The sequence below is a fragment of the Hyla sarda genome, chromosome 2, assembly GCF_029499605.1.
Source record: "Hyla sarda isolate aHylSar1 chromosome 2, aHylSar1.hap1, whole genome shotgun sequence".
Classification (NCBI taxonomy): Eukaryota; Metazoa; Chordata; class Amphibia; order Anura; family Hylidae; genus Hyla; species Hyla sarda.
In genome coordinates, this window is record NC_079190.1 from 434,431,409 (window position 1) to 434,453,109 (window position 21,701).

Sequence of the window (21,701 nt, forward strand, 5' to 3'; positions counted from 1 at the left end):
CCCTGGTTGAAAAACACTGATAACTAAATATATAGTGCAAATATTAGCACCATGAGATTTTGCCACCGCTGCGATATTTGCTGCACTAGGGTTGGGCCTTAGGTAGGCCTAGTGACAGATGCACCACTGTATATATCACATATATTAAAAAAATATATATATACATATACACATACATACTCACTCACACATGTATCATACGTGTAAATCATACACGCATTACACACACCTACAGCACACTATACACAAATACATGTAACAGATAAACTGTTTACATCACACATGTACGTCTGCACATTACATCTACTTACTTTTATTGAAGGCTGACTGGGTGCATTAAATACTTCAGGAGCTGTTAGATATTCATGCCTCCTGGTGCCTGCAGACCACCTACCTCATCGTTGGCCGACAGGCAGCTAAACTGTGCGACATCGAACAGCAGCAGGAGGAGGAGCTGGGGGAAGGAGAGGGGGTTAAAGAAGCCTCGCACTGCCAGCACTGCGTAAATGAACTCTGCAGCGAGGCCCAATCCTGGATGCTGCTGGCTGCAGGGCTACACTGCTTCCCCCCATACAAACACTATAGCAGCAACAGGGGGCCCCTGGGCAATTGCCCAGTTTGCCATGCCCTAACGCCGGCCCTGATTACCATGGAACCTAGAGGGTTAAATGGCCAGGATCAGCGTAATCTCCGATTCTGTCCATTACAACAAGAGTCCATTTATCCACAGGATATGCCATAATGTCTCATATATTGTTGTTATCTATAGAATTAAGGCCCCCTGTCCCTCTCTGGCCTGCTTGCGGTGGCCGTAGGTGGATAGGAAGCCCATAACACCCGAGCGCTGTGTTGCAAAATATGCATCTCTCCCAGAAAGGTGTTGGGGAGCTGGGTAAACAGTAGACCCTTGAGGCCTAAAAAAGACTGAAGAAAGATTACAGTAAAATCTTCTAAGCATGGAATTTCAAGTCATGTAGCGCCATCTAGTGGGGGACATGGAATAAGTAAGCACATGTACCTTAGACATATACCTATAGTTGTTAATTAGATCCCTCTGATGTTATCACGAGTCATTAGACCTGTGTTTCCCAACCCGTGTGCCTCCAGCTGTTGCAAAACTACAACTCCCAGCATGCTCCATGCTGAGAGTTGTAGTTTTGCAACAGCTGGAGATATACAGTTTGGAAAATACTCCATTAGACCCTCATTCAGCCCCAACAATGCCTCTGTAATGAACTCATCTGAATTCGTCCTCAGTGTGCTGGTTTTCAGATTTTCCCTTGCTTTAGCCCCTTTACTGCTATTCCCTAATGATGGAATTGTGCTCTTAGAGTGAAAGGTATAGAATATATACTTCTCTACCTAAATTATCTGTTTAAAGGGAGACTTCAGTAAAAAAGAAAAAAATATCCATTATTCATTTTATTCATCCAGAAATAACTGCGTGGAGAGCTCAGACAGGATTGTGTGGAGGAACAGATCTGGTGAATGGTAGTTTTGATGCACTTAAAATTCCCGAGAGCCCAGTGGCCTCCAACTTTCTTTATTTTAAGAAGTACTCTACAATCTAGACTTAATGACAAGCTATGAGGTGGAAAGAACTGCCTGTAGAGCTTAGTCAGGATTGTGTGGAGGCAAAGATCTGCTGCACTGAAGGTTCCCTAAGGTACAGAGGTCTATATAATTCTTTAATGGAAGAAGGTCTCCATACCAATGAGATGTATACAGGTCTCCATACCAATGAGATGTATACAGGTCTCCATACCAATGAGATGTATACAGGTCTCCATACCAATGAGATGTATACAGGTCTCCATACCAATGAGATGTATACAGGTCTATGTAGATGGGATGTATACAGGTTTCTATGTAGATGGGATGTATACAGGTCTCTATGTAGATGGGATGTATACAGGTCTCTATGTAGATGGGATGTATACAGGTCTCTATGTAGATGGGATGTATACAGGTCTCTATGTAGATGGGATGTATACAGGTCTCTATGTAGATGGGATGTATACAGGTCTCTATGTAGATGGGATGTATACAGGTCTCTATGTAGATGGGATGTATACAGGTCTCTATGTAGATGGGATGTATACAGGTGTCTATGTAGATGGGATGTATACAGGTCTCTATGTAGATGGGATGTATACAGGTCTCTATGTAGATGGGATGTATACAGGTCTCTATGTAGATGGGATGTATACAGGTCTCTATGTAGATGGGATGTATACAGGTGTCTATGTAGATGGGATGTATACAGGTCTCTATGTAGAGGGGATGTATACAGGTCTCTATGTAGAGGGGATGTATACAGGTCTCTATGTAGAGGGGATGTATACAGGTCTCTATGTAGAGGGGATGTATACAGGTCTCTATGTAGATGGGATGTATACAGGTCTCTATGTAGATGGGATGTATACAGGTCTCTATGTAGATGGGATGTATACAGGTCTCTATGTAGATGGGATGTATACAGGTCTCTATGTAGATGGGATGTATACAGGTCTATGTAGATGGGATGTATACAGGTCTCCATACCAATGAGATGTATACAGGTCTATGTAGATGGGATGTATACAGGTCTATGTAGATGGGATGTATACAGGTCTCTATGTAGATGGGATGTATACAGGTCTCTATGTAGATGGGATGTATACAGGTCTCTATGTAGATGGGATGTATACAGGTCTCTATGTAGATGGGATGTATACAGGTCTCTATGTAGATGGGATGTATACAGGTCTATGTAGATGGGATGTATACAGGTCTCTATGTAGATGGGATGTATACAGGTCTCTATGTAAATGGGATGTATACAGGTCTCTCTGTAGATGGGATGTATACAGGTCTCTATGTAGATGGGATGTATACAGGTCTCTATGTAGATGGGATGTATACAGGTCTCTATGTAGATGGGATGTATGCAGGTCTCTATGTAGATGGGATGTATACAGGTCTCTATGTAGATGGGATGTATACAGGTCTCTATGTAGATGGGATGTATACAGGTCTCTATGTAGATGGGATGTATACAAGTCTCTATGTAGATGAGATGTATACAGGTCTATGTAGATGGGATGTATACAGGTCTCTATGTAGATGGGATGTATACAGGTCTCTATGTAGATGGGATGTATACACGTCTATGTAGATGGGATGTATACAGGTCTCTATGTAGATGGGATGTATACAGGTCTCTATGTAAATGGGATGTATACAGGTCTCTCTGTAGATGGGATGTATACAGGTGTCTATGTAGATGGGATGTATACAGGTGTCTATGTAGATGGGATGTATACAGGTGTCTATGTAGATGGGATGTATACAGGTGTCTATGTAGATGGGATGTATACAGGTGTCTATGTAGATGGGATGTATACAGGTCTCTGTGTAGATGGGATGTATACAGGTCTCTTATGTAGATGGGATGTATACAGGTCTCTTATGTAGAGGGGATGTATACAGGTCTCTATGTAGATGGGATGTATACAGGTCTCTATGTAGAGGGGATGTATACAGGTCTCTATGTAGATGGGATGTATACAGGTCTCTATGTAGATGGGATGTATACAGGTCTCTATGTAGAGGGGATGTATACAGGTCTCTATGTAGATGGGATGTATACAGGTCTCTATGTAGATGGGATGTATACAGGTCTCTGTGTAGATGGGATGTATACAGGTCTATGTAGATGGGATGTATACAGGTCCCTATGTAGAGGGGATGGGAAGTGGCATTATGTGGTGTATCTGTAATCTCAGAATGAACCAACCACTTTTCCATTGCCACCTAAATAAATACCGAAACCACTTAGGACACCAGTGCCTAACAAGCCTCCAGGTATTTGCAGAAAATGTGAAAACAATTTGTATTCCGAGTGCAACACTAAGTAGCTCCATATCTGCCCGTCATGACTGGCATTACAGAAGCCTGGACAGGCCACCTGGCTTTCGATGTGTTGAGTTGGTGGCCAAGGTCGGCACCTTCGTATCTTCTGGAATAGCTGAAAGTCATGTACAAGGAATAACATCATCTTACTCTATAGCTTCCCATTATAATCCATGTAAAATGGTAAACTGGTTTGTTATCAGAATATACTGTGTGCAGATTGTGACACAAGTCTTTGCTGTTACAGATGACAAATGTGTCTTGTTGCTATGACTCCTCCATAGTGATGATAAAGAATCAGGGCTCAGGCAATGATTACATTACAAAGGTAATCAGCGTGCAAGTGCCATTATCATATTGTCACCATAGCAACAGCAACACTTTGCCCACATTGCTATTGCTGAGCTATTTTTGTTTGTATTTCCAAGTGAATGTGCCATGTTGGGCCACTGGGTGGTGTCAGATAGTAGTGTACGTGGTAGGAAGGGACATTTAATGTGGAAGTGAATCTGACCTTCCACGTACCATTCTATCTGCCCATGGTGTTCTGTAATAAGATCCATCGTCCCTGAAACAATCCACCAGACTTTAAGTACGCAGGAAGCCTCAGTAAATTCACACATAACCGTAATACTGCAGATTTTGCCTGTGGTTTTGCACAGCTACAATACTAAGCATGTGGATGGAATTTTATATATCTCATCTACATGCTGAAGACGTTTTCCAGTAACATCTCTTCCCCTTCCCCCCCCCCCCCCTCTTTATTCTATAGGTGAGACTATTAATTTATGTGAATTTAACTCTCAATTTGCAGCTGATAAATCAATTTTATTTATGCTTTTCCTAATTCCAACGTTCAAACATGACAGAATTACAGCAAATTTAGGATGCTAGTTTTTCGCTATTGATCTGTATCAATTTACTACACCGTTCTTGCCGGTGGGGTTTTACAGTGAATCTGACAGGCTGTTCACCCGCACTAAATTCAATATGCTGGGTTAAAGTGTGGATTATTAGCATTAAAATGAGGGCTCACTTTCAGAAATTGGTCCAGTGGATTAGAAGTTATGCCTCTTGGTAGTGGAATTGCTACATCGCTTCTGTGCATAACGGAGGCGGGAGACGGCTTGCCTAGCTCCCCTGTCTCATCGATATGCGGTGCTTTGCCGACCCTTCATATGAATATTCAAATTTTCTCACTTATGTCTTAGTGACCTGAGAGCCTGCGATCACATGCTTTTGTAGCAGAGCGCAGGCGCCACTTCCATGTAGGCTCTCAGGTCACTAGAATGTGAACGTAAAGGAATACGAATATTGATCAGGTGGACAGGCATCAATCTGCGTATAGAGGATAAAGGGTGCGCAGCATTGCTGCAGCAATGCCGCTACCAAAAGGCAGAACTTTTAATCCGCTTAACCAATTTCTGTAAGTGACCCCTCATTTTAATGCTGTTCTCCCGCACTATAACCCAGTGTATTGGATTTAGTGCGGGTGAACATGCCTTCAGTTTCCCTTAAAAGCCCACAGAGAAAAAAAAAATGCATGTTCATATTATCCACATTTTGTAACACATGGCAGACTCTCTCTGCCGCGGATTTCACTGCAGATCTATTTTAGCAAAAGTCTGCCATGTGTGGAATTAACCTTAGTAAACATTATATATGTACCAATTAAGACTAATAATTAACCAGCAGTGCTTTATTTTTAGATTTACTGGAGTAGTAAACAGCAATAACAGCATTTTTAGGGATTATTTGGTCCACTTTATAGGGAATGTGTCACCTAGATTTATTTTATTTTACTGATTTGAGCCAGATACTCGGTTGCTGTTTTTTTTTTTTTTTATCTCCTTTGTTCTGGAAAACCTTTTAAAATGAACAGGTGCCAGAAAGTTAAAGGGGTACTCCGGTGAAAACCTTTTTTCTTTTAAATCAACTGGTGGCAGAAAGTTAAACATATTTGTAAATTACTTCTATTAAACAATCTTAATCCTTCCTGTACTTATTAGCTGCTGAATACTACAGAGGAAATTCTTTTCTTTTTGGAATGCTCTCTGATGACATCACGAGCACAGTTCTCTCTGCTGACGTTATTATAATAATAACGCATTATTTATTGTTGTCCTTAGTGGGATTTGAACCCAAGTCCCCAGCACTGCAAGGCAGCAGTGCTAACCACTGAGCCAACATGCTGCCCTTAGCATAGATCTGCTATGCACGGTTGCTAAAATGGACAGAGATATCAGCAGAGAGCACTGTGCTCGTGATGTCATCAGTGTTCCAAAAAGAAAGGAATTCCCTCTGTAGCATTCAGCAGCTAATAAGTACTGGAAGGATTAAGATTTTTTTAATAGAAGTAATTTACAAATATGTTTAACTTTCTGCCACCAGTTGATTTAAAAGAAAAAAGGTTTTCACCTGAGTACCCCTTTAAACAGATTTGTAAATTACTTCTATTAAAAAATCTTAATCCTTTTACTACTTTTTAGCAGCTGTATGCAAGAGAGGAAAATCTCTACTTTTTGAATTTCTTTTTTGTGTTGTCCACAGTGCTCCCTGCTGACACCTCTGTCCGTATCAGGAACTGTCCAGAGCAGGAGAAAATCCCCATTGCAAACCTGTGCTACTCTGGACAATTCCTGATACGGGCATCAGGTGTCAGCAGAGAGCACTGTGGAAAACACAAAATAAATTTAAAAAGTAAAGAATTTCCTCTGTAGCAAACAGCTGCTAAAAAGTACTAAAAGGATTAAGATTTTTTAAGTAATATACAAAACTGTTTAACTTTCTTGCACCTGTTCATTTAAAAAAAAAAAAAAAAGTTTTCCACCGGAGTACCCCTTTAAGTAAAAATAGATAGTGAAATGTAAAATGTTTAGCCTACAAAAACCTTTTAAATCTCAAAAGTTATAATCTGTCCGGGCCTGGTTCCGCTCACCGATCATTAGAACAGGCAAAGAGAAGAGTGCGGCTGCGCGCTTCACTCTGTGGCTTTCATGCAATTTATCTCCAGTTTTGCTGAGATTGCTGCAAATAGAGAAGAGAAATACATAACTGTGTTCCTCTTCCCGCCTGTTCTAATGATCAATTGAGGTCTTAACACAGAGATGCCAGCCAATCAAAACACTTGACATTTCAAAAAAAAAAAAAAAAAAAGTATTATCTTTTTCAAATGATAGGGAAACTTTGGGTGTTATCCTGGATTAGAAAAACAGTGCCACACCTGTCCACTGCAGCTAACTTGTGCGTTTTTTTGGAAGAAATTAACTCAGTTTTTCTATACCTTGATATACCGTTTAAGTAAGAGGTCTGTTTCTGCTGTTCCATTCCCTATAAAGAGGAGCTTTTTTTTTTTTTTTTTTTTTTTTTTTTTTTTTAACCTATCTGTTTAGTAAATATTTGTATCCCCCGTAATAAAACGATTCAGGGACATGTTTTCTTATAGCTCTGTGTTGTGCCGTTCCTCTGTTATTCTTACTAGAAATGTGTGAGCAAATAGTCACCTGGGTGTTACCAGCGAGGGGGGCGTGTCTACACTGTCTGACACTGTCAGCTTTGATTGGATGGTTTCAGATTGTATGGACACACCCTCAAATGGTAATGCCCATATGGCTATTTATTCAAATATTTGTAGTAAGAGTAGCACAACATATAGCTAGAAGAAAAGATCCTTCAAAATAGATGTTTCATGGGGAATACATAAGTACAGTGGTCCCTCAACATACGATGGTAATCCATTCCAAATGGACCATCGTTTGTTGAAACCATCGCATGTTGAGCGATCTGTGCAATGTAAAGTATAGGACAGTGGTCTACAACCTGCGGACCTCCAGATGTTGCAAAACTACAACACCCAGCATGCCCGGACAGCCAACGGCTGTCCGGGCATGCTGGGTGTTGTAGTTTTGCAACATCTGGAGGTCCGCAGGTTAAAGACCACTGTTAGAGGAAGTTGTACTCACCTGTCCCCGCCTCTCCGGACCGTCATCGCTGCCCTGGATGTCGCCTTCCATCGCTGTCGCCGCGTCCCCGGGGTGTCCCCGATGCTCTGGCAAGGCCTCTGCTTCCCCGGCATCCGTGCGCTCCGTCGCTACGCACGCCGCTCCTATTGGATGACGTGATGACGTTGATGGAGAGCGCTGACGATGCAGGGGATCCTGAAGAGGACGCGCCGGAGCCCCGAGGACAGGTGAGAGACATCACCGGAGCTCACGGGGTAAACGGCTGTCCGGTGGCAGCTGAAGCAGTCTGCGCTGCCGGATAGCCATTTATGCGATGGCCCCGACATAAAAAAGCATCGTATGTTGATGCCTCTGAGAGACCATCGCATGTTGAAATTATCGTATGTCGGGGCCATCGTAGGTCGGGGGGGCACTGTATATGATAAAGCAGGTCAGGAGAGGCCACACACCATAGAGCCAGCATTGGCAGACCGGATACTATCCTCTAAATACATCCATTTAAACACAAGCTGCCGGCTGCTGCTGGTTGGAGAGAACCATTTTTATATTTGACTTATTTGAGAACAGCGGAGAGAGTGAATGTGGGCGTTTTTAGTGGGTGTTTATCTGCTGTGGAGCTGTGATAGCTATGATGGCACCCAGAACAAAGCTGTGTTGTCCCCATACTAAGGATAAGGACCGTTCCCTCAGAATTGAAACAAGAATATTTATCATCTCCTAAATAAAAGTTTTTTTTGTTTGCTTCCGTTACATACAATGTTTGGTTGCAGGCATTAAAATGCTTCGAAATAATATTGCATATCGTACTATGGGGGCCTGTTACTTTGCACTAACATAACACTACTAATGTGTGTGATAGTATTCCAGCTTAGTATAGTGTTGTTTGCACTTCCTTCTAGTGTTTGGGCTTAAAGAGGAAGGACTTCTAGTTCCGTATTGCCATTTATGTAAGGACATGAGCAACCTCATTAGGCTTGGTGCCGATCTATAAATAGCCGGTCTACCTCATACATTTATGTTTATTTTTCCACCATAAGGGAGGGTGCAGACTTTTTAGAAGAGTATTTATGTCCTCTACTCACATGACCTCATATTAGATCACAGAAGTAGACATGGCTGCTACAATCCCTTCCCTGCTAAAAGCCTACTTTACATTGGATAGTATAGCACTTGCTGGACTGCCAATAATGTACTGTAGAATTTATATAAAAGTAATATATATATATATATATACGCTTATATTCCCCTTCGCTTATATTCCCATATATATATATATATATATATATATATATATTCCCCTTCGCTTTTTGCTTCTGTTGCATACTTCGAAGACAGGTTCACAAAGAGAAGTAACTTGATGTTTGAGACCCTTACAGGGTTCTTTAGCAACCCAATGTCCCTCTCATAAAGAGGCAGGACAATAATTGAATGTGGGTGAGGATCAGCCACAGCTTTTTATTAAAATGAAACCCATTTAAACAAGGCACAAAATGGTCAATGGTCATATCTGTCAAGAAACTTGCACTGTTGCCCCACCGACTACAGTGTGCAAGTACGCCAATGGACCGACCACACTGTACTCTTCAAATTATCCGCTCATTGTGACTTGAATAGTGGATACACTGGTGTCCAAAAGAAAACATAAACAGTACAAAAGTAAATAGTATACAACAGGTAAGGAGGGTGGGACAACCTCCAGGACCGCCAAGGTGGGAATGATGCAGCTGCTCCAGGAGGGGACTTTTAAACGGGTACTCCACTGGCCAGCGATCGGAACATTTAGTTCCGAACACTGTGTGCATGCTGCAGGGGTCGGCCACGCCCCGTCGTGACGTCACACCACACCCCCTCAATGCAAGTCTATTGGAGGGGGAACTATGGGAACTAAATGTTGCGAATGCTGGCCAGTGGAGTACCCCTTTAACCCCTTAAGGACTCAGGGTGTACCTGTACGTCCTGAGTCTGCTCCCTATTCTATAACGGGTCGGGCCCGGCACCTAACAATGGCCAGGACCTGTAGCTTATAGCTATCAACCCTTTAGACGCGGTGTTCAAAGTTGAACGCCACGTCTAAAGTGAAAGTAAAACATTGCCGGTTAGCTCAGGGGGCTGTTCGGGATCGCCGCGGCGAAATCACGGCATCCCGAACAGCTGCAAGACACAAAGAGGGTCCCTTACCTTGCCTCCTGGTGTCCGATCGCCGAATGACTGCTCAGTGCCTGAGATCCAGGGATGAGCAGTCAAGCGGCAGAATCATTGATCAATGGTTTCCTATGAGAAACCATTGGTCAATGTAAGAGATCAGGGCATGCAGTTTTATAGCCACTAGAGGGGACTATAACACTGCAAAAAAAAGTGGAAAAAAAAGTGAATAAAGATCATTTAACCCCTTTCCTAATAAAAGTTTGAATCACCCCCCCCCCCCTTTTCCCATTTAAAAAAAAAAAAAAAACAAGAAGACTATTTTAAATGTATAAATTTTCCTGCATGTAGTTATTTTTTCCAGAAGAACGACAAATTCAAACCTATACAAGTAGGGTATCATTTTAATTGTATGGACATACAGAATAAAGAGGTGTCATTTTTACCAAAAAATTTATTGTGTAGAAACAGAAGCCCCCAAAAGTTAGAAAATGGCATTTTTTCTTCAATTTTGTCACACAATGATTTTTTTCCCCATTTTACGTAGATTTTTGGGTAAAATGAATAATGTCATTACAAAGTAGAATTGGTGGCGCAAAAAATAAGCCATCCTATGGATTTTTAGGTGCAAAATTTAAAGGGTTATGATTTTATAAAGGTAAGGAGGAAAAAACTAAAGTGCAAAAATGGTCATTAAGGGGTTAAAGGAGATCTGAAGTCATAGACACTTATTCCCCATCTGCAGGATAGGGGATAAGTGTCTGATTGCGGGCATCCAAATGCTGGGACCCCCTGGAAGCTCCTGTACGGGGCTGTGGCTCTACTGTCCAGAGGGCATGTCCGCCGCAGCATGACACCACGGCCGAAACTCCCCCTCCATTTATCTCTCTGAGAGAGGCGGAAATGCAGCGCTCGTGCATCCCCACCTCTCCCATAGAGCTGTAAGGAGGGTGGTGTGTTGTCGACCTCAGTGAGGTCTACGACACGCGCATAGCCGCGGTAATGCTGGGTCCCCGTACGTGAAATATCCCTCTGTCGTTTCAATACTTATACTCCTGTGGATCACTCAAGTCCACTGCGCATGTCCGTTGGAGTCAACACATTTGCATGCGCAGTAAACATTTGTCCACACTTAGACTCTCGCAGATTTATTGATCTCACTGCGCATATCCGCCATGATCCTATGCCTGTATATATTTTTATGTATTCACTATGCTTGATTTATTCAAAAGGGATCGTTGTACAAAGTTCCCTAGACCATCTATTCTGTATATATGGCTTAAAGGGGTTATCCAGGAAAAAACTTTTTATTTTTTATATATATATATATATATATATATATATATATATATATATATATCAACTGGCTCCAGAAAGTTAAACAGATTTGTAAATTACTTCCATTAAAAAATCTTCATCCTTTCAGTACTTATGAGCTGATGAAGTTGAGTTGTTCTTTTCGGTCTAAGTGCTCTCTGATGACACGTGTCTCGGGAACTGCCCAGTTTAGAAGTAAATCTCCATAGCAAACCTCTTCTACTCTGTGCAGTTCCCGAGACAAGCAGAGATGTCAGCAGAGAGCTCTGTTGCCAGACAGAAAACAACAACTCAACTTCAGCAGCTGATAATTATTGAAAGGATTAAGATTTTTAATTGAAGTAATTTACAGATCTATTTAACTTTCTGGAGCCAGTTGATATTTAAAAAAAAAAAAAAAGTATTTTTCCTGGAATACCCCTTTAATGATCACCTTGTCAGGTCTGTACTTTATTACAGCACAAATACACCATAGGCTATACTTCTAATTTTCATGGAGGTGGTAATGTTCTATACACGCTAGATATAGAGGTACTGTATGTTTAATAATTGTATTTCAGAGGAAATGCCCAATTTTTCTCCCTCATTTGGCTCTGTGCATTTAGCAATGTATGAGTAGTTATAATGACACGAGACATTCTCCTTTTTTCTTTATAGGTAGGTATCTTTTATCTCTCTCTACCCTTTCTCTAATTCTTACATTATCTGTTCTCTTATCCTTTTGACCTGCATTTCTGTTCCTCCGAATGTGGATCTGAAAAACGCAAAAAACTATGAAAATACAATAATAATACTCGGGTATAGAAATAAAAAAAAAACTAAAAAAGAAAAAAACTACCGTACTTGTCCAAGGGAATAAAGCGAAACACAATCTACTTGTCCCGCAAGAACATCCACTTGTCCTGGTAGATAAAATAATTTCAACCAACATAGTATGTAAATAAGGTCTTTATTAGTTTCAGAGCTTTAGTTTTTTCCTCCTCGTCCTATAATAGCCATAACTCTTATTTTTCCATCTACAGACCCATATGAGGCTTGTTTTTTGCGGGGCCAAGTATACTTTTGTAATGACACCTTTCATTTTTCCATAACTTATGCTCTGAAGCAAAGAAAACAAATATTTGTGAATTGAAATAAAAAAAATGCTAATTTGGGGGGTTTCTTTTTTTCACCATTCACCTTGTGGTCAAACTTACATATTATTTTGATACTGTAGGTCGGCCTGATTACACCAATACCAAATTTGTTTAGTTTCAATCATGTTTTAATAATTATAATTTTTTTTAAATAAAAAAATATTAATCCTGACCCCCTATAACATTTAAATTTTTCCATATACTGGGCTGTATGATGGCCCGTTTTTTGGCCCATAATATGCTGTTTGTGTCGGTACCATTTTGGTATTGATAGGACTTTTTGGACACTTTTTTCTTTTTAAATTAATGCCATTAACCGTACAGGATATAAAATGTTATTTTTTAATGTTTCAGACAATTACACACGTGCCAATAGTGATCAACTTGCTTCTCAGCATAAATTCAAAAACTAACAGGTTGTTAGTAAACATTTTGATCAAAAAGTACAAGTCCACTCGCCACGTCCAGGCCACCTATTTAGAGTGGCTCCCTAACTTCCCTAGCATAAAATGGCAGAGCACTAGGTGGCGACAGGGGGAACTACCCACTGGCAGAGCAGCCCCAATGCCACTCAAATCAGTCCAAGGGCCACGCCTCCCTACAGACAGGGTGCTACGGCAGCAATGGACGCCGCACAGCACCACACCAGTGTGTAAAAGCTCACTTACCCTGTGCTCCCAGTCAGACTGGGAGGCTACCAGAACAGAAAGGGCCCTGAGCAGCTTCCTGCTCATTTATATAGGGTTGGGCTGAGGGGGTGGTGCAGAGTGCAAACCAAGTAAAAAACAAAAAAAAGAAGGGGTAGAAGACACAATGTAAATTCAAGTAGAGAAAACAGACATGGTCGCACATCCGCAATTTGTATTTTGATCTACTTGCTTCTCAGCATAAATTCAAAAACAAACAGGTTGTTAGTAAACATTTTGATCAAAAAGTACAAGCCCACTCGCCACGTCAAGGCCACTTATTTAGAGTGGCTCCCTAACATCCCTAGCATAAAATGGCATAGCACTAGGTGGCGACAACCACCGCCGCAACATCAGTGCCCACAGGGGGAATGTCCCACTGGCAGAGCAGCCCCAATGCCACTCAAACCAGTCCCAGGGCTCCGCCTCCCTACAGACACGGTGCCACGGCAGCAATGGATGCCGCACAGCACCACACCAGTGTGAACAAGGTGTAAAAGCTCACTTACCATGTGCTCCCAGTCAGACTGGGAGGCTACCAGAACAGAAAGGGCCCTGAGCAGCTTCCTGCTCATTTATATAGGGTTGGGCTGAGGGGGTGGGGCAAAGTGTATTATTTTTATTATGTTTACATATTTTTATATGGAAAAGGGGGGGTGATATGAACTTTTAATATGGAAGGGGTCAATGGGTGTTTTTAAACTTTTATTAAACTTTCTTTTTTTAAATACACTTTTTAGGAGGAATCATTTAGATTCCTCATACAGATCAATGCAGTTCTATTGAACTCCATTGATCTGTGTTCATTTGGTTGAGCCTGCTCAAGGCAGTCTCAATCAAATGCAGATCTATGGGGGGCAGCCATGAATGCATTGGTAAGCCCTCCGGCTACCTCCACAGGGGATTGCCCGACCCCCCTCTTTCATGCTCCATCCCACTAGATCACCAGGGATGGTTAAAAGATCCTTTTAGACACCGCTGTCAACTGTGACAGCAGTGATCTAAAGGGTTAATAGCCGTCCACGGCCGAGAATGGAGCCGGCTCGATTCAGGATCCCGCTGCATACACCCTGAGGTACAGACTTACGTCCCATGCAAGTCTGCCTCCGCTCCTGCACCTCACACTGGCATTCAAAAAACAAAAGCTGGAAGTCGGTCGGGCCCTGCTTGCCTGATACAGCACTAAATGTATGAAAAATTCACCTGTCTGGCGGCCGTAATTACATGTCCCGGGCGTCGGGCGATAGGATTTCCACATCCCTGGAACATATTTTTGAGCTCTTCTATTGATTTAAATAGGAGAAAGCTAAGCACATCTTCTTTGCCTCGACAAGACAGAGTCACATTTCCAATATATTTTAGACACATTTCTATGTAGTGGGTGCAGCATGCTAAAACTCTTGGCTTTCCTATCGGGAAATGATTTTATTTTTCTACACCACGGTGTGCCATTTAGCTCTGGTGTTATAGAATGCAGTTTGTGTTTTTCTTTCTCTTCAATTATTTTCCGCTACGCCATTTTATCTCCGCTCTTCCTATAATTGTCTCTTGGTCAGGATCGGTCCTGGACTTTATTTTTTATTACTCATTTTTCAAAATGTCAGCAAGTAATTTGTCCTAAAGAACTTATCGGGTAGAAATACGGTCCTCAGAACATGGCTGTTACTCCTAAGAAAATACTCTGTTTGCCGACTTGAAAATATTCTTTTAGATTTTATTGCATTAAACATTTTCATTATATAATTCCCATACAGTATATTCAGAAATATCATAAAACCCTTTCACTTTTATCACATTTTCTAATTTTGCGGCCTTGAGCTAAAAATAGAAAGCAAAGATACAAGTCATCATCCCCCCTCCCCCTAATTCTGCATTCAAAACCCAATAGTGACATGGTGAAAACAGCAGATTGTAATACATATTTGCAATTATATAAAAACAAAAAACGAACATCATTATTTTCATGGTATTTACACTTGATATGTAGCTCTGGCTTCTCCCATGTCTCTTGATCATCTCTGAGAGGTCTTTACATCATAGTGGGAATCACCTGTGAAAAATTTAGATGATTGGACATGATTTGGAAAGACACAGCCCTGTGTATATAAGGTCGCATAGCTGACAAAAAAACAAGCCATGAGGTGGAAAGAGGGGCCTGTAGAGCTCAGAGACAGGATTGTATGGAGTCACAGATTTGGAGAAGGGTAGTTTTGCTGCACAAAGTTCCCAAGAGCCCAGTGGTTTCCTTAAAGGGGCATTCCAGTGGGGGAAAAATGCTTTCAAATCAACTGGTGCTAGAAAGTTATACAGTTTGTAAATAAGTTGTGGTGAAGCCACAGGGTGTCTCGGGGTGCGATGGTGTGGTGTATGGGGCAGATGTTGTAGCCCAGGGGCAAGATGTTATTAACCCCTAAATGTTTGTGACGCCAGGGTGTGGTTTTCCTGGTAACCACCTGAACGGTAGTACCACTATCCCAAGATTAGGCAAGGCAATAATAGTCCAAGACCAGGTAAGGGTTAACGGTAGCTTTACTGAGGTAGACAGATGGAAATAGTCTTTACAGCTAGGCCAGGATCCCAGAGAGGTGGCCAGTAACACAGGACCTCGCAGCTTGCTGGGACTTGTAGTGACTTTGATAGACTTTAGTTCAGCCACGCTGACTATAATAGACTTGACTGTAGGTAGTGACAGCAGACATTACTTGAGAACTTGACTTACTGGCATGTGGCTGTAGGTGGCTTGAGGTCTCCAGATGTGCTGGACACTGGCTCTGAGACATCTGGTCTTTACTGTTCCTCAGCAGGAGTGATGGTGTAAGAGCGAAATTGTAACGGCTGCCCCTCTTATAAAGGAAGGGCTGAGCCAGAAGCCCATAGGTCAAGCTGCAGGTCACCTGGTTAGCTGGTGCTCTCTGGGTAACAAACACATCATGTGAACACATTATCATGTCAAACTCAAAGGTCCTTAAAGGTCCTTTATCCATTACACATGAAACACTTTACATTAAATATACCACTATGGGGAAGACACTGCAGGAGGGCCCCTAGGGCACAGAGGGACTCAACTTGACAGGGCCTAAGTACTGTACGGGACTATATCCTGTACTGGGACATCACATACGTATTCCAGTACTTATTAGCTGCTGTATGATCCAGTGGTAGTTGTGTAGTTCTTTCCCGTCTGATCACAGTGATCTCTGCTGACACCTCTGTCCATGTCAGGAACTGTCCAGAGCAGGAGAGGTTTGCTATGGGGATTTGCTCCTGGTCTGGACAGTTCCTGATATAGGCAGAGGTGTCAGCAGAGAGCACTGTGGTCAGACAGAAAATAACTTAACAACTTCCTCTATATTTTACAGCAGCTGATAATTTCTGAAAGGGTTAATATTTTTAAATGAAAGTCATTTAGAAATCTGTGTAACTTACTGGCACCAGTTGATTTGGAAACATTTGTTATCTATCTACGAGATAGGAGATACCTAGCTGACTGGTGGAGATCAGACTGCTGGGACACCCCAGTGATCCCAAGAGGTCACTTGTATCCTGAATGAATGGTGCTTCTTCGTGACCATCGCTCCATTCATTCTGTAACACTTTCAAGACTGATCTGCTCAGTCTCTATATATAAGGTAAGTATCTAGGGGGAGATTTATCAATGTCGATGTGAGGTAGAAATCATTTAAACCCTGTCGGTGCTTTCTATGTTTTGCATGTCTATGAGCAAAATATATCAACAAGCTTACGCACGGTTGTTAAATTTTGCACAGACATTCCTTCGTGTTTCTACCGTCAGTGAACTCCTCAGTGTTCTCTATTTGCGCAAAATCTCTTGCCTTTGCGCAATGTTTTAATATCTAAACAAAAAATGTGCAATGGTAAATTAGTATTTTTTCTTTTTACTGTACACGAGCACGTAGAGAACATCAGAAAATATTCTATCAAAAAAGACGCACAAAAAAAGACGTAATGAAATGCACTGCGCAAATTTTTGCACAAAAAAATAAATAGAAGTAAATAGAAAATAAAAGAAATAGGGGTAAACTCAATGATAAATGTTCCCCCTAATGTATATTATTTGCTTATATTTGTAGTGTGATAGTTTAGTGAAATGTGTTAGGCTGGGTTCACATCACGTTTTTGCAATACAGTCCCTGTATCAGGTTTTTGACAAAAAACGGATTCCTCAAAACCTGACAAAACTGTATCAAAACATGCATACAAATTTAAACCCGTAAACTATTTTAAAAAATGATGAACAGTTGTATCAGTTTTCTAAGAAAAAAAGTATACGTTTTTAACTTTTTACTCCATTATGAATAAAGTTTTACTTGTTTGATTGAAATTTCAAGAAAAAAAATTGTGCAAAGTCAAAAACCCTATGGTGAAAACCGGATGGAACCGTACGCACATACGGTTCTGTACGGTTCCCATTGACTCCCATGTTAAAAAAAAAAAAAAAAAAAAAAAAAAAAAAACGTATACATTTCTATGTGGTTTTTCGCCAGGCCCAAAAACAGTGGTAGGCTACGTTTTGGGTCAAAAAATTGACAAAACCGTACAGGATGCAAAACTGACACAACCGGATGCATCTTTTGGCATATGGTTTTCAATGGAGTCAATGTACAGTGATCTCTCAACTTACAATGGCCTCAACATACAATAGTTTCAAAATACAATGGTCTTTTCTGGACCATTGTAACTTGAAACCAGACCCGACATACAATGCTACAGACAGTCCAGATCTGCGAAACGTGTCAATGGCCGGAAGAACTGACCAATTAGAATAGACATTTACACCTGTACTACTGAAGTGCATGCACTGACTGACTGGTAGCGCCTCCCTACAATACAGGGAGGTACTACATGTTCTGTACTACTCTTTACCTGTGCCACGGTTAGCTGCTCCTTTGGACACCAGGTAAGGGCGGTTACATTTTGCGTGTACTGTACAGGACCCTGAAGAAGCTCCTGTCCTCTATATAGACCAGTCTTTCCCAACCAGGGTGCCTCCAGCTGTTGCAAAACTACAATTCCCAGCATGCCTGGACAGCCTTTGGCTGTCCAGGCATGCTGGGAGTTGTAGTTTTGCAACAGCTGGAGGCACCCTGGATGGGAAACACTGACATAGACAGTGATTTACAGCTCCCAGCAGTTATTTCTTACTTTTATATGTATGATCTTGCTTTATCTGTATTAGTTATCTACTTATTTTTATTTAATCCTCACTTTTTCTTATCTTTGGATGATATTTTTGTGGCTTCAGAACCAATTACCAGGTTTCCATAGAGTTCTGGTCTCAACATACGATGGTTTCAACATACAATGGTCGTCCTGGAACCAATTAAAGGGGTTGTGCGCTGCCCTGCCTTTCGGAGCTCCGCTCACAGCGTCCGGAAGTTCATTACTCCTAATGCTGTTTGCAGGCTTCCGTGTTCGTGGCCGCCGGGCGTGACGTCTCGTCCGCCCCCTCGTGACGTCTCGCCCGCCCCCTCGTGACGTCTCGCCCGCCCCCGCGTGACGTCAAGTCCGCCCCCTCTTCCAAAGTCTATGGGAAGGGGGCGTGACAGTGGTCGCGCCCCCTTCCCATAGACTTTCGTTGAGGGGGCGGGCGAGACGTCACGAGGGGACGGGCGAGACGTCACGGCCGACGGCCAGGAACACGGAGGCCCGCACATAGCATTCGGAGTAATGAACTTCCGGACGCTGTGAACGGAGCTCCGAAAGGCAGGGCAGCGCACAACCCCTTTAATATTGTAACTTGAGGGTACCACTGTATACGGTTTTCAATACGGTTCCGTACGGTTTTCACATTGAAAACGTATACCGGAACTGTATTGCAAAAGCGTGGTGTGAACCCAGCCTAAGACCAGTGGACTAGCTTCAGGAGATATACTTACTTATATATTGCATTGACACTTGGCTGCTTCTCGTACCCTGTACATGTTGTACCCCTCTATACCCACACCCGTCGCCTCTCCCACCCTATCCCTTATCTTATGTTTTTTGCAGTATCTAGGTGAAGAATGGATTGAAGTATTGTAGAAAGATCAATACCGCTGCGTCATAGCCTTTCAGCATCTATAAATAGTGGATTCTTATCTAAAGTTTCCATATATAATGCCTGCTATTACATAGAAATCATTGCCGGGGGGGGATACAGCAATAAATGACACAAGAGGCTCCAGTAACAGGAATCAGACACAATAATAAAAATACATCATACTGTTAGAATACATTACTGTATACAAGATCCAAGCCTACATTAGCCTGTACAGTGAAATGTTGTGTAACTGGGATCCCGTGTCCTGGCAGCCATGATAACAGGATATCTTAATGGCTTTACATTGTGGTTAAGAAGATCAGTTTGCAGAGATAATACCAAGTGGTCCATTTACAATGGTTTTAGACAAGACTTTTGGCTGAACATCTTTTTGCTCCTTTATTAAAGGGGTACTCCGGTGGAAAACTTTTTTTTTTTTTTTTTTAAATCAAATGGTGCCAGAAAGTTAAACAGATTTGTAATTTGCTTCTATTAAAAATTCTAAATCCTTGCAGTACTTATCAGCTGCTGTATACTACAGAGGAAATTCTTTTCTTTTTGGATTTCTTTTCTGTCAGGACCACAGTGCTCTCTGCTGACACCTCTGTCCATTTTAGGAACTGTCCAGAGCAGCATATGTTTGCTATGGGGATTTTCTCCTGCTCTGGACAGCTCTTAAAATGGACAGCAGAGAGCACTGTGGTTAGAGAGAAAAGAAATCCAAAAAGAAAAGAATTTCCTCTGTAGTATACAGCCGCTAATAAATACTGGAAGGATTAAGATTTTAAATAGAAGTTATTTACAAATCTGTTTAATTTTCTGGAGCCAGTTGATATATAAAAACATTTTTTTTCCTGGATAACCCCTTTAAGGGCTGTGCCAACTGAACATTTATGCCATATCTACTTGATTTGCCTTAAAGGGGTACTTCGGTGGAAAACAAATTTTTTAAGATTTGTAAATTACTTCTGTTTAAAAATCTTAGATGGAAAATTATCAAAACCTGTCCAGAGGAACCATAATAATGACCATAATAACATCCCCTGTGAAAGACTAAGGAAATCCAGAAAACATGACCTGTTGGGGGGTCTTGAGGGCCGCGCTTGAGAAATACTGCTCTAGAACATACAGCAGCTGATAAGTACTGGAAGGATTAAAGGGGGAGATTTATCAAAATCAAAAGGAAAAGTTGCTGAGTTGCCCATAGCAACCAATCAGATCGCGTCTTCCATTTTTCAGAGGCCTGTTCAAAAACGAAAAAAGCCCCCTTCCCATAGACTCTAGAGCAGTGTTTCTCAAAACCCCCCAACAGGTCATGTTTTCTGGATTTCCTTAGTCTTTCACAGGGGATATTATTATGGTCAGTGAATCAGGCATCACCACAGTCATATCACCTGTGAATGACTAAGGAAATCCTAAAACATGACCGTGAGGAACGCGCTTGAGAAACACTGCTCTAGAGGAAGTTGTATAGTTCTTTCCAGTCTGACCACAGAGGTGTGAGACAGAAAAGAACTTCACAACTTCCCCTGTAGTATACAGCAGCTGATAAGTACTGGAAGAATTAAGATTTTTATGTAAAATCAATTTACAAATCTGTTTAACTTTCTGGTATCAGTGGATTAGAAAAAAATAGTCTTCCACCGTAGTACCCCTTTAAAGGGGTACTCCGGCGCTAAGACATCTTATCCCCTGTCCAAAGGATAGGGGATAAGATGCCTAATCGCAGGGGTCCCGCTGCTGGGGACCCCCATGATCTTGCACGCAGCACCCCGTTAGAATCAGTCCCCGGAGCGTGTTCGCTCCAGGTCTTCTTACTGGCGATCACGGGGACGGAGTGTTGTGAATTCACGGCTCCGCCCCCATGTGACATCATGCTCTGCCCCCTCAATGCAAGCCTATGGGAGGGGGCGTGACATCTGCCACGCCCCCTCCCATAGGCTTGCATTGAGGGGGCAGAGCGTGATGTCACACGGGGGCGGAGCCATGACATCACAACGCTTCGATTCTAATGGGGTGCTGCGTGCAAGATCACGGGGGTCCCCAGCGGCGGGACCCCTGCGATCAGGCATCTTATCCCCTTTCCTTTGGACAGGGGATAAGATGTCTTAGCGCTGGAGTACCCCTTTAAATGTCTGATAGGTGCAGGTCCCAGAAGTGCGCATCAGTGTTGAGACCAAAGGCTTCCCGCTCATATGCCTTGTGGTATGGGGCCTCGCAGTGGCACACTATACTCTGGTGTATGGGGGGTGCCCATGGCATTGTGTGCACACCATTTGGTGGTTTCTGTAAAAACGAAGAATCTTGTCACCAATCTATTTCTAGCAGTCTTATATGTATTTCATGCCTTTGTGGCCCAACACATTTTCTGTAGGTGTGAAGAGCATTTCGGAACGTTCATGTAGTTTTATGCTGTACAGTGGTTCGTCTACCTCAGGAAGCATCGGACCTTAAATAACCAAAAATGTTTTATATTTCAAGGCTTGTTCTCACATTCAGGTTTTCTGATGCAGTTTTTTAAGCC

General features: G+C 42.1%; 1 protein-coding gene across 5 annotated transcripts in view; it reads left to right on the forward strand.

The window, feature by feature from the left end:
• The window catches only part of ABR (ABR activator of RhoGEF and GTPase), a 442,924-nt gene that overhangs the window by 191,168 nt on the left and 230,055 nt on the right, over positions 1 to 21,701 (forward strand). The window lies entirely within an intron of this gene.